Raw genomic sequence first — 15000 nt, forward strand, 5'->3', positions numbered from 1 at the left:
ATCTCCGTAAGTAAGTGCTTGACGGTCTTGGACACCTTTAGCAAAAAGTTGCGCCCTATCGAATGGAACATTTCACTAGAACACCACGAAACGATCCGACCACTCCTTCGACCTGTTTTGGGGTTTTGCAGTTTTCCATGGGGTATTTTGTATGGGGAAAACCGACCCATGCCCGTATCTCCGTACCTAAGCGTCTGACGGTCTTGGACCCCTTTAGGTAAAAGTTGCATTCCGTCGAGCTGAACATTTCACTAGAACATCGCGAAACGATCCGACGACTCCTTCTGGGAGTTTTTGGGGTCCGAAGGTTTTCTGGGACTTAGTCTCTGGAGCAACATTTCTGAAGCTCGGCACGAGCAACCACGCACGTGTCTTATATCTCCGTAAGTAAGGGTCTGACGGTCTTGGACACCTTTAGCAAAAAGTTGCGCCCTATCGAATGGAACATTTCACTAGAACACCACGAAACGATCCGACCACTCCTTCGACCTGTTTTGGGGTTTTGCAGTTTTCCATGGGGTATTTTGTATGGGGAAAATCGACCCATGCCCGTATCTCCGTACCTAAGCGTCTGACGGTCTTGGACCCCTTTAGGTAAAAGTTGCATTTCGTCGAGCTGAACATTTCACTGGAACATCGCGAAACGATCCGACGACTCCTTCTGGGAGTTTTTGGGGTCGGAAGGTTTTCTGGGACTTAGTCTCTGGAGCAACATTTCTGAAGCTCGGCACGGGCAACCACGCACGTGTCTTATATCTCCGTAAGTAAGTGTCTGACGGTCTTGGACACCTTTAGCAAAAAGTTGCGCCCTATCGAATGGAACATTTCACTAGAACACCACGAAACGATCCGACCACTCCTTCGACCTGTTTTGGGGTTTTGCAGTTTTCCATGGGGTATTTTGTATGGGGAAAACCGACCCATGCCCGTATCTCCGTACCTAAGCGTCTGACGGTCTTGGACCCCTTTAGGTAAAAGTTGCATTTTGTCGAGCTGAACATTTCACTAGAACATCGCGAAACGATCCGACGACTCCTTCTGGGAGTTTTTGGGGTCGGAAGGTTTTCTGGGACTTAGTCTCTGGAGCAACATTTCTGAAGCTCGGCACGAGCAACCACGCACGTGTCTTATATCTCCGTAAGTAAGGGTCTGACGGTCTTGGACACCTTTAGCAAAAAGTTGCGACCTATCGAATGGAACATTTCACTAGAACATCACGAAACGATCCGACCACTCCTTCGACCTGTTTTGGGGTTTTGCAGTTTTCCATGGGGTATTTTGTATGGGGAAAACCGACCCATGCCCGTATCTCCGTACCTAAGCGTCTGACGGTCTTGGACCCCTTTAGGTAAAAGTTGCATTCCGTCGAGCTGAACATTTCACTAGAACATCGCGAAACGATCCGACGACTCCTTCTGGGAGTTTTTGGGGTCCGAAGGTTTTCTGGGACTTAGTCTCTGGAGCAACATTTCTGAAGCTCGGCACGAGCAACCACGCACGTGTCTTATATCTCCGTAAGTAAGGGTCTGACGGTCTTGGACACCTTAAGCAAAAAGTTGCGCCCTATTGAATGGAACATTTCACTAGAACACCACGAAACGATCCGACCACTCCTTCGACCTGTTTTGGGGTTTTGCAGTTTTCCATGGGGTATTTTGTATGGGGAAAACCGACCCATGCCCGTATCTCCGTACCTAAGCGTCCGACGGTCTTGGACCCCTTTAGGTAAAAGTTGCATTCCGTCGAGCTGAACATTTCACTAGAACATCGCGAAACGATCCGACGACTCCTTCTGGGAGTTTTCGGGGTCGGAAGGTTTTCTGGGACTTAGTCTCTGGAGCAACATTTCTGAAGCTCGGCACGAGCAACCACGCAAGTGTCTTATATCTCCGTAAGTAAGGGTCTGACGGTCTTGGACACCTTTAGCAAAAAGTTGCGTATAACCATCCTCGTCAATACTCTCGAACACTGTAACTCGATCCGACCACTCCTTGGTACACTTTTGTGGGTTGCCAGTTTCGGTTGGGACTTAGTCTCTGGAGACCAAATTCTGAAGCTCGGCGTGGGTACCGGTTTTTCGTGCACGTCCGAGGGCCTCGACCGCCCCGAGAACCCGGACCTTCAGGATTTTGGCCATTTTTGGGGGTGCACAAAAGTGTTCGTAATCAACCTCGGATTGTACTTTTCATCATCTAGGGGCACCGTAGGGACCGAAAAAAGTGGTTTCGCATGATAGTCCACCTCGACCCATGTCGACCCTTGCGCAACCCCGACCTTCAGGATTTTGCTCTACGGAAGGGGGTGCACAAAAGTGTTCGTAATCAACCTCGGATTGTACTTTTCATCATATAGGGGCACCGTAGGGACCGAAAAAAGTGGTTTCGCATGATAGTCCACCTCGACCCATGTCGACCCTTGCGCGACCCCGACCTTCAGGATTTTGCTCTACGGAAGGGGGTCGACTTGTGCGCAACCCCGACCTTCAGGATTTTGCTCTACGGAAGGGGGTGCACAAAAGTGTTCGTAATCAACCTCGGATTGTACTTTTCATCATCTAGGGGCACCGTAGGGACCGAAAAAAGTGGTTTCGCATGATAGTCCACCTCGACCCATGTCGACCCTTGCGCGACCCCGACCTTCAGGATTTTGCTCTACGGAAGGGGGTCGACTTGTGCGCAACCCCGACCTTCAGGATTTTGCTCTACGGAAGGGGGTGCACAAAAGTGTTCGTAATCAACCTCGGATTGTACTTTTCATCATCTAGGGGCACCGTAGGGACCGAAAAAAGTGGTTTCGCATGATAGTCCACCTCGACCCATGTCGACCCTTGCGCGACCCCGACCTTCAGGATTTTGCTCTACGGAAGGGGGTCTACTTGTGCGCAACCCCGACCTTCAGGATTTTGCTCTACGGAAGGGGGTGCACAAAAGTGTTCGTAATCAACCTCGGATTGTACTTTTCATCATCTAGGGGCACCGTAGGGACCGAAAAAAGTGGTTTCGCATGATAGTCCACCTCGACCCATGTCGACCCTTGCGCGACCCCGACCTTCAGGATTTTGCTCTACGGAAGGGGGTCTACTTGTGCGCAACCCCGACCTTCAGGATTTTGCTCTACGGAAGGGGGTGCACAAAAGTGTTCGTAATCAACCTCGGATTGTACTTTTCATCATCTAGGGGCACCGTAGGGACCGAAAAAAGTGGTTTCGCATGATAGTCCACCTCGACCCATGTCGACCCTTGCGCGACCCCGACCTTCAGGATTTTGCTCTACGGAAGGGGGTGCACACTTGTGCGACCCCGACCTTCAGGATTTTGCTCTACGGAAGGGGGTGCACAAAAGTGTTCGTAATCAACCTCGGATTGTACTTTTCATCATCTAGGGGCACCGTAGGGACCGAAAAAAGTGGTTTCGCATGATAGTCCACCTCGACCCATGTCGACCCTTGCGCGACCCCGACCTTCAGGATTTTGCTCTACGGAAGGGGGTGCACAAAAGTGTTCGTAATCAACCTCGGATTGTACTTTTCATCATCTAGGGGCACCGTAGGGACCGAAAAAAGTGGTTTCGCATGATAGTCCACCTCGACCCATGTCGACCCTTGCGCGACCCCGACCTTCAGGGTTTTGCTCTACGGAAGGGGGTCTACTTGTGCGCAACCCCGACCTTCAGGATTTTGCTCTACGGAAGGGGGTGCACAAAAGTGTTCGTAATCAACCTCGGATTGTACTTTTCATCATCTAGGGGCACCGTAGGGACCGAAAAAAGTGGTTTCGCATGATAGTCCACCTCGACCCATGTCGACCCTTGCGCGACCCCGACCTTCAGGATTTTGCTCTACGGAAGGGGTCTCTCCTTGCTCGACCCCGACCTTCAGGATTTTGCTCTACGGAAGGGGGTGCACAAAAGTGTTCGTAATCAACCTCGGATTGTACTTTTCATCATCTAGGGGCACCGTAGGGACCGAAAAAAGTGGTTTCGCATGATAGTCCACCTCGACCCATGTCGACCCTTGCGCGACCCCGACCTTCAGGATTTTGCTCTACGGAAGGGGGTGCACAAAAGTGTTCGTAATCAACCTCGGATTGTACTTTTCATCATCTAGGGGCACCGTAGGGACCGAAAAAAGTGGTTTCGCATGATAGTCCACCTCGACCCATGTCGACCCTTGCGCGACCCCGACCTTCAGGATTTTGCTCTACGGAAGGGGGTGCACACTTGTGCGACCCCGACCTTCAGGATTTTGCTCTACGGAAGGGGGTGCACAAAAGTGTTCGTAATCAACCTCGGATTGTACTTTTCATCATCTAGGGGCACCGTAGGGACCGAAAAAAGTGGTTTCGCATGATAGTCCACCTCGACCCATGTCGACCCTTGCGCGACCCCGACCTTCAGGATTTTGCTCTACGGAAGGGGGTGCACAAAAGTGTTCGTAATCAACCTCGGATTGTACTTTTCATCATCTAGGGGCACCGTAGGGACCGAAAAAAGTGGTTTCGCATGATAGTCCACCTCGACCCATGTCGACCCTTGCGCGACCCCGACCTTCAGGATTTTGCTCTACGGAAGGGGGTGCACACTTGTGCGACCCCGACCTTCAGGATTTTGCTCTACGGAAGGGGGTGCACAAAAGTGTTCGTAATCAACCTCGGATTGTACTTTTCATCATCTAGGGGCACCGTAGGGACCGAAAAAAGTGGTTTCGCATGATAGTCCACCTCGACCCATGTCGACCCTTGCGCGACCCCGACCTTCAGGATTTTGCTCTACGGAAGGGGGTGCACACTTGTGCGACCCCGACCTTCAGGATTTTGCTCTACGGAAGGGGGTGCACAAAAGTGTTCGTAATCAACCTCGGATTGTACTTTTCATCATCTAGGGGCACCGTAGGGACCGAAAAAAGTGGTTTCGCATGATAGTCCACCTCGACCCATGTCGACCCTTGCGCGACCCCGACCTTCAGGATTTTGCTCTACGGAAGGGGGTGCACAAAAGTGTTCGTAATCAACCTCGGATTGTACTTTTCATCATCTAGGGGCACCGTAGGGACCGAAAAAAGTGGTTTCGCATGATAGTCCACCTCGACCCATGTCGACCCTTGCGCGACCCCGACCTTCAGGATTTTGCTCTAGGGAAGGGGGTCTACTTGTGCGCAACCCCGACCTTCAGGATTTTGCTCTACGGAAGGGGGTGCACAAAAGTGTTCGTAATCAACCTCGGATTGTACTTTTCATCATCTAGGGGCACCGTAGGGACCGAAAAAAGTGGTTTCGCATGATAGTCCACCTCGACCCATGTCGACCCTTGTGCGACCCCGACCTTCAGGATTTTGCTCTACGGAAGGGGGTGCACAAAAGTGTTCGTAATCAACCTCGGATTGTACTTTTCATCATCTAGGGGCACCGTAGGGACCGAAAAAAGTGGTTTCGCATGATAGTCCACCTCGACCCATGTCGACCCTTGCGCGACCCCGACCTTCAGGATTTTGCTCTACGGAAGGGGGTGCACAAAAGTGTTCGTAATCAACCTCGGATTGTACTTTTCATCATCTAGGGGCACCGTAGGGACCGAAAAAAGTGGTTTCGCATGATAGTCCACCTCGACCCATGTCGACCCTTGCGCGACCCCGACCTTCAGGATTTTGCTCTACGGAAGGGGGTCGACTTGTGCGCAACCCCGACCTTCAGGATTTTGCTCTACGGAAGGGGGTGCACAAAAGTGTTCGTAATCAACCTCGGATTGTACTTTTCATCATCTAGGGGCACCGTAGGGACCGAAAAAAGTGGTTTCGCATGATAGTCCACCTCGACCCATGTCGACCCTTGCGCGACCCCGACCTTCAGGATTTTGCTCTACGGAAGGGGGTCGACTTGTGCGCAACCCCGACCTTCAGGATTTTGCTCTACGGAAGGGGGTGCACAAAAGTGTTCGTAATCAACCTCGGATTGTACTTTTCATCATCTAGGGGCACCGTAGGGACCGAAAAAAGTGGTTTCGCATGATAGTCCACCTCGACCCATGTCGACCCTTGCGCGACCCCGACCTTCAGGATTTTGCTCTACGGAAGGGGGTCTACTTGTGCGCAACCCCGACCTTCAGGATTTTGCTCTACGGAAGGGGGTGCACAAAAGTGTTCGTAATCAACCTCGGATTGTACTTTTCATCATCTAGGGGCACCGTAGGGACCGAAAAAAGTGGTTTCGCATGATAGTCCACCTCGACCCATGTCGACCCTTGCGCGACCCCGACCTTCAGGATTTTGCTCTACGGAAGGGGGTCTACTTGTGCGCAACCCCGACCTTCAGGATTTTGCTCTACGGAAGGGGGTGCACAAAAGTGTTCGTAATCAACCTCGGATTGTACTTTTCATCATCTAGGGGCACCGTAGGGACCGAAAAAAGTGGTTTCGCATGATAGTCCACCTCGACCCATGTCGACCCTTGCGCGACCCCGACCTTCAGGATTTTGCTCTACGGAAGGGGGTGCACACTTGTGCGACCCCGACCTTCAGGATTTTGCTCTACGGAAGGGGGTGCACAAAAGTGTTCGTAATCAACCTCGGATTGTACTTTTCATCATCTAGGGGCACCGTAGGGACCGAAAAAAGTGGTTTCGCATGATAGTCCACCTCGACCCATGTCGACCCTTGCGCGACCCCGACCTTCAGGATTTTGCTCTACGGAAGGGGGTGCACAAAAGTGTTCGTAATCAACCTCGGATTGTACTTTTCATCATCTAGGGGCACCGTAGGGACCGAAAAAAGTGGTTTCGCATGATAGTCCACCTCGACCCATGTCGACCCTTGCGCGACCCCGACCTTCAGGGTTTTGCTCTACGGAAGGGGGTCTACTTGTGCGCAACCCCGACCTTCAGGATTTTGCTCTACGGAAGGGGGTGCACAAAAGTGTTCGTAATCAACCTCGGATTGTACTTTTCATCATCTAGGGGCACCGTAGGGACCGAAAAAAGTGGTTTCGCATGATAGTCCACCTCGACCCATGTCGACCCTTGCGCGACCCCGACCTTCAGGATTTTGCTCTACGGAAGGGGTCTCTCCTTGCTCGACCCCGACCTTCAGGATTTTGCTCTACGGAAGGGGGTGCACAAAAGTGTTCGTAATCAACCTCGGATTGTACTTTTCATCATCTAGGGGCACCGTAGGGACCGAAAAAAGTGGTTTCGCATGATAGTCCACCTCGACCCATGTCGACCCTTGCGCGACCCCGACCTTCAGGATTTTGCTCTACGGAAGGGGGTGCACACTTGTGCGACCCCGACCTTCAGGATTTTGCTCTACGGAAGGGGGTGCACAAAAGTGTTCGTAATCAACCTCGGATTGTACTTTTCATCATCTAGGGGCACCGTAGGGACCGAAAAAAGTGGTTTCGCATGATAGTCCACCTCGACCCATGTCGACCCTTGCGCGACCCCGACCTTCAGGATTTTGCTCTACGGAAGGGGGTCGACTTGTGCGCAACCCCGACCTTCAGGATTTTGCTCTACGGAAGGGGGTGCACAAAAGTCTTCGTAATCAACCTCGGATTGTACTTTTCATCATCTAGGGGCACCGTAGGGACCGAAAAAAGTGGTTTCGCATGATAGTCCACCTCGACCCATGTCGACCCTTGCGCGACCCCGACCTTCAGGATTTTGCTCTACGGAAGGGGGTCGACTTGTGCGCAACCCCGACCTTCAGGATTTTGCTCTACGGAAGGGGGTGCACAAAAGTGTTCGTAATCAACCTCGGATTGTACTTTTCATCATCTAGGGGCACCGTAGGGACCGAAAAAAGTGGTTTCGCATGATAGTCCAACTCGACCCATGTCGACCCTTGCGCGACCCCGACCTTCAGGATTTTGCTCTACGGAAGGGGGTGCACAAAAGTGTTCGTAATCAACCTCGGATTGTACTTTTCATCATCTAGGGGCACCGTAGGGACCGAAAAAAGTGGTTTCGCATGATAGTCCACCTCGACCCATGTCGACCCTTGCGCGACCCCGACCTTCAGGATTTTGCTCTACGGAAGGGGGTGCACACTTGTGCGACCCCGACCTTCAGGATTTTGCTCTACGGAAGGGGGTGCACAAAAGTGTTCGTAATCAACCTCGGATTGTACTTTTCATCATCTAGGGGCACCGTAGGGACCGAAAAAAGTGGTTTCGCATGATAGTCCACCTCGACCCATGTCGACCCTTGCGCGACCCCGACCTTCAGGATTTTGCTCTACGGAAGGGGGTCGACTTGTGCGCAACCCCGACCTTCAGGATTTTGCTCTACGGAAGGGGGTGCACAAAAGTGTTCGTAATCAACCTCGGATTGTACTTTTCATCATCTAGGGGCACCGTAGGGACCGAAAAAAGTGGTTTCGCATGATAGTCCAACTCGACCCATGTCGACCCTTGCGCGACCCCGACCTTCAGGATTTTGCTCTACGGAAGGGGGTGCACAAAAGTGTTCGTAATCAACCTCGGATTGTACTTTTCATCATCTAGGGGCACCGTAGGGACCGAAAAAAGTGGTTTCGCATGATAGTCCACCTCGACCCATGTCGACCCTTGCGCGACCCCGACCTTCAGGATTTTGCTCTACGGAAGGGGGTGCACAAAAGTGTTCGTAATCAACCTCGGATTGTACTTTTCATCATCTAGGGGCACCGTAGGGACCGAAAAAAGTGGTTTCGCATGATAGTCCACCTCGACCCATGTCGACCCTTGCGCGACCCCGACCTTCAGGATTTTGCTCTACGGAAGGGGTCTCTCCTTGCTCGACCCCGACCTTCAGGATTTTGCTCTACGGAAGGGGGTGCACAAAAGTGTTCGTAATCAACCTCGGATTGTACTTTTCATCATCTAGGGGCACCGTAGGGACCGAAAAAAGTGGTTTCGCATGATAGTCCACCTCGACCCATGTCGACCCTTGCGCGACCCCGACCTTCAGGATTTTGCTCTACGGAAGGGGGTGCACACTTGTGCGACCCCGACCTTCAGGATTTTGCTCTACGGAAGGGGGTGCACAAAAGTGTTCGTAATCAACCTCGGATTGTACTTTTCATCATCTAGGGGCACCGTAGGGACCGAAAAAAGTGGTTTCGCATGATAGTCCACCTCGACCCATGTCGACCCTTGCGCGACCCCGACCTTCAGGATTTTGCTCTACGGAAGGGGGTCGACTTGTGCGCAACCCCGACCTTCAGGATTTTGCTCTACGGAAGGGGGTGCACAAAAGTCTTCGTAATCAACCTCGGATTGTACTTTTCATCATCTAGGGGCACCGTAGGGACCGAAAAAAGTGGTTTCGCATGATAGTCCACCTCGACCCATGTCGACCCTTGCGCGACCCCGACCTTCAGGATTTTGCTCTACGGAAGGGGGTCGACTTGTGCGCAACCCCGACCTTCAGGATTTTGCTCTACGGAAGGGGGTGCACAAAAGTGTTCGTAATCAACCTCGGATTGTACTTTTCATCATCTAGGGGCACCGTAGGGACCGAAAAAAGTGGTTTCGCATGATAGTCCAACTCGACCCATGTCGACCCTTGCGCGACCCCGACCTTCAGGATTTTGCTCTACGGAAGGGGGTGCACAAAAGTGTTCGTAATCAACCTCGGATTGTACTTTTCATCATCTAGGGGCACCGTAGGGACCGAAAAAAGTGGTTTCGCATGATAGTCCACCTCGACCCATGTCGACCCTTGCGCGACCCCGACCTTCAGGATTTTGCTCTACGGAAGGGGGTGCACAAAAGTGTTCGTAATCAACCTCGGATTGTACTTTTCATCATCTAGGGGCACCGTAGGGACCGAAAAAAGTGGTTTCGCATGATAGTCCAACTCGACCCATGTCGACCCTTGCGCGACCCCGACCTTCAGGATTTTGCTCTACGGAAGGGGGTGCACAAAAGTGTTCGTAATCAACCTCGGATTGTACTTTTCATCATCTAGGGGCACCGTAGGGACCGAAAAAAGTGGTTTCGCATGATAGTCCACCTCGACCCATGTCGACCCTTGCGCGACCCCGACCTTCAGGATTTTGCTCTACGGAAGGGGGTCTACTTGTGCGCAACCCCGACCTTCAGGATTTTGCTCTACGGAAGGGGGTGCACAAAAGTGTTCGTAATCAACCTCGGATTGTACTTTTCATCATCTAGGGGCACCGTAGGGACCGAAAAAAGTGGTTTCGCATGATAGTCCACCTCGACCCATGTCGACCCTTGCGCGACCCCGACCTTCAGGATTTTGCTCTACGGAAGGGGGTGCACAAAAGTGTTCGTAATCAACCTCGGATTGTACTTTTCATCATCTAGGGGCACCGTAGGGACCGAAAAAAGTGGTTTCGCATGATAGTCCACCTCGACCCATGTCGACCCTTGCGCGACCCCGACCTTCAGGATTTTGCTCTACGGAAGGGGGTGCACAAAAGTGTTCGTAATCAACCTCGGATTGTACTTTTCATCATCTAGGGGCACCGTAGGGACCGAAAAAAGTGGTTTCGCATGATAGTCCACCTCGACCCATGTCGACCCTTGCGCGACCCCGACCTTCAGGATTTTGCTCTACGGAAGGGGGTCGACTTGTGCGCAACCCCGACCTTCAGGATTTTGCTCTACGGAAGGGGGTGCACAAAAGTCTTCGTAATCAACCTCGGATTGTACTTTTCATCATCTAGGGGCACCGTAGGGACCGAAAAAAGTGGTTTCGCATGATAGTCCACCTCGACCCATGTCGACCCTTGCGCGACCCCGACCTTCAGGATTTTGCTCTACGGAAGGGGGTCGACTTGTGCGCAACCCCGACCTTCAGGATTTTGCTCTACGGAAGGGGGTGCACAAAAGTGTTCGTAATCAACCTCGGATTGTACTTTTCATCATCTAGGGGCACCGTAGGGACCGAAAAAAGTGGTTTCGCATGATAGTCCAACTCGACCCATGTCGACCCTTGCGCGACCCCGACCTTCAGGATTTTGCTCTACGGAAGGGGGTGCACAAAAGTGTTCGTAATCAACCTCGGATTGTACTTTTCATCATCTAGGGGCACCGTAGGGACCGAAAAAAGTGGTTTCGCATGATAGTCCACCTCGACCCATGTCGACCCTTGCGCGACCCCGACCTTCAGGATTTTGCTCTACGGAAGGGGGTGCACACTTGTGCGACCCCGACCTTCAGGATTTTGCTCTACGGAAGGGGGTGCACAAAAGTGTTCGTAATCAACCTCGGATTGTACTTTTCATCATCTAGGGGCACCGTAGGGACCGAAAAAAGTGGTTTCGCATGATAGTCCACCTCGACCCATGTCGACCCTTGCGCGACCCCGACCTTCAGGATTTTGCTCTACGGAAGGGGGTCGACTTGTGCGCAACCCCGACCTTCAGGATTTTGCTCTACGGAAGGGGGTGCACAAAAGTGTTCGTAATCAACCTCGGATTGTACTTTTCATCATCTAGGGGCACCGTAGGGACCGAAAAAAGTGGTTTCGCATGATAGTCCAACTCGACCCATGTCGACCCTTGCGCGACCCCGACCTTCAGGATTTTGCTCTACGGAAGGGGGTGCACAAAAGTGTTCGTAATCAACCTCGGATTGTACTTTTCATCATCTAGGGGCACCGTAGGGACCGAAAAAAGTGGTTTCGCATGATAGTCCACCTCGACCCATGTCGACCCTTGCGCGACCCCGACCTTCAGGATTTTGCTCTACGGAAGGGGGTCTACTTGTGCGCAACCCCGACCTTCAGGATTTTGCTCTACGGAAGGGGGTGCACAAAAGTGTTCGTAATCAACCTCGGATTGTACTTTTCATCATCTAGGGGCACCGTAGGGACCGAAAAAAGTGGTTTCGCATGATAGTCCACCTCGACCCATGTCGACCCTTGCGCGACCCCGACCTTCAGGATTTTGCTCTACGGAAGGGGGTGCACAAAAGTGTTCGTAATCAACCTCGGATTGTACTTTTCATCATCTAGGGGCACCGTAGGGACCGAAAAAAGTGGTTTCGCATGATAGTCCACCTCGACCCATGTCGACCCTTGCGCGACCCCGACCTTCAGGATTTTGCTCTACGGAAGGGGGTGCACAAAAGTGTTCGTAATCAACCTCGGATTGTACTTTTCATCATCTAGGGGCACCGTAGGGACCGAAAAAAGTGGTTTCGCATGATAGTCCACCTCGACCCATGTCGACCCTTGCGCGACCCCGACCTTCAGGATTTTGCTCTACGGAAGGGGGTCTACTTGTGCGCAACCCCGACCTTCAGGATTTTGCTCTACGGAAGGGGGTGCACAAAAGTGTTCGTAATCAACCTCGGATTGTACTTTTCATCATCTAGGGGCACCGTAGGGACCGAAAAAAGTGGTTTCGCATGATAGTCCACCTCGACCCATGTCGACCCTTGCGCGACCCCGACCTTCAGGATTTTGCTCTACGGAAGGGGGTCTACTTGTGCGCAACCCCGACCTTCAGGATTTTGCTCTACGGAAAGGGGTGCACAAAAGTGTTCGTAATCAACCTCGGATTGTACTTTTCATCATCTAGGGGCACCGTAGGGACCGAAAAAAGTGGTTTCGCATGATAGTCCACCTCGACCCATGTCGACCCTTGCGCGACCCCGACCTTCAGGATTTTGCTCTACGGAAGGGGGTGCACAAAAGTGTTCGTAATCAACCTCGGATTGTACTTTTCATCATCTAGGGGCACCGTAGGGACCGAAAAAAGTGGTTTCGCATGATAGTCCACCTCGACCCATGTCGACCCTTGCGCGACCCCGACCTTCAGGATTTTGCTCTACGGAAGGGGTCTACCCTTGCGCGACCCCGACCTTCAGGATTTTGCTCTACGGAAGGGGGTGCACAAAAGTGTTCGTAATCAACCTCGGATTGTACTTTTCATCATCTAGGGGCACCGTAGGGACCGAAAAAAGTGGTTTCGCATGATAGTCCACCTCGACCCATGTCGACCCTTGCGCGACCCCGACCTTCAGGATTTTGCTCTACGGAAGGGGGTCTACTTGTGCGCAACCCCGACCTTCAGGATTTTGCTCTACGGAAGGGGGTGCACAAAAGTGTTCGTAATCAACCTCGGATTGTACTTTTCATCATCTAGGGGCACCGTAGGGACCGAAAAAAGTGGTTTCGCATGATAGTCCACCTCGACCCATGTCGACCCTTGCGCGACCCCGACCTTCAGGATTTTGCTCTACGGAAGGGGGTGCACAAAAGTGTTCGTAATCAACCTCGGATTGTACTTTTCATCATCTAGGGGCACCGTAGGGACCGAAAAAAGTGGTTTCGCATGATAGTCCAACTCGACCCATGTCGACCCTTGCGCGACCCCGACCTTCAGGATTTTGCTCTACGGAAGGGGGTGCACAAAAGTGTTCGTAATCAACCTCGGATTGTACTTTTCATCATCTAGGGGCACCGTAGGGACCGAAAAAAGTGGTTTCGCATGATAGTCCACCTCGACCCATGTCGACCCTTGCGCGACCCCGACCTTCAGGATTTTGCTCTACGGAAGGGGGTCTACTTGTGCGCAACCCCGACCTTCAGGATTTTGCTCTACGGAAGGGGGTGCACAAAAGTGTTCGTAATCAACCTCGGATTGTACTTTTCATCATCTAGGGGCACCGTAGGGACCGAAAAAAGTGGTTTCGCATGATAGTCCACCTCGACCCATGTCGACCCTTGCGCGACCCCGACCTTCAGGATTTTGCTCTACGGAAGGGGGTGCACAAAAGTGTTCGTAATCAACCTCGGATTGTACTTTTCATCATCTAGGGGCACCGTAGGGACCAAAAAAAGTGGTTTCGCATGATAGTCCACCTCGACCCATGTCGACCCTTGCGCGACCCCGACCTTCAGGATTTTGCTCTACGGAAGGGGGTCTACTTGTGCGCAACCCCGACCTTCAGGATTTTGCTCTACGGAAGGGGGTGCACAAAAGTGTTCGTAATCAACCTCGGATTGTACTTTTCATCATCTAGGGGCACCGTAGGGACCGAAAAAAGTGGTTTCGCATGATAGTCCACCTCGACCCATGTCGACCCTTGCGCGACCCCGACCTTCAGGATTTTGCTCTACGGAAGGGGGTGCACAAAAGTGTTCGTAATCAACCTCGGATTGTACTTTTCATCATCTAGGGGCACCGTAGGGACCGAAAAAAGTGGTTTCGCATGATAGTCCACCTCGACCCATGTCGACCCTTGCGCGACCCCGACCTTCAGGATTTTGCTCTACGGAAGGGGGTGCACAAAAGTGTTCGTAATCAACCTCGGATTGTACTTTTCATCATCTAGGGGCACCGTAGGGACCGAAAAAAGTGGTTTCGCATGATAGTCCACCTCGACCCATGTCGACCCTTGCGCGACCCCGACCTTCAGGATTTTGCTCTACGGAAGGGGGTCGACTTGTGCGCAACCCCGACCTTCAGGATTTTGCTCTACGGAAGGGGGTGCACAAAAGTGTTCGTAATCAACCTCGGATTGTACTTTTCATCATCTAGGGGCACCGTAGGGACCGAAAAAAGTGGTTTCGCATGATAGTCCACCTCGACCCATGTCGACCCTTGCGCGACCCCGACCTTCAGGATTTTGCTCTACGGAAGGGGGTCGACTTGTGCGCAACCCCGACCTTCAGGATTTTGCTCTACGGAAGGGGGTGCACAAAAGTGTTCGTAATCAACCTCGGATTGTACTTTTCATCATCTAGGGGCACCGTAGGGACCGAAAAAAGTGGTTTCGCATGATAGTCCACCTCGACCCATGTCGACCCTTGCGCGACCCCGACCTTCAGGATTTTGCTCTACGGAAGGGGGTGCACAAAAGTGTTCGTAATCAACCTCGGATTGTACTTTTCATCATCTAGGGGCACCGTAGGGACCGAAAAAAGTGGTTTCGCATGATAGTCCACCTCGACCCATGTCGACCCTTGCGCGACCCCGACCTTCAGGATTTTGCTCTACGGAAGGGGGTCTACTTGTGCGCAACCCCGACCTTCAGGATTTTGCTCTACGGA

Source organism: Anopheles nili, assembly GCF_943737925.1.
Source record: "Anopheles nili chromosome X unlocalized genomic scaffold, idAnoNiliSN_F5_01 X_unloc_1, whole genome shotgun sequence".
NCBI lineage: Eukaryota > Metazoa > Arthropoda > Insecta > Diptera > Culicidae > Anopheles > Anopheles nili.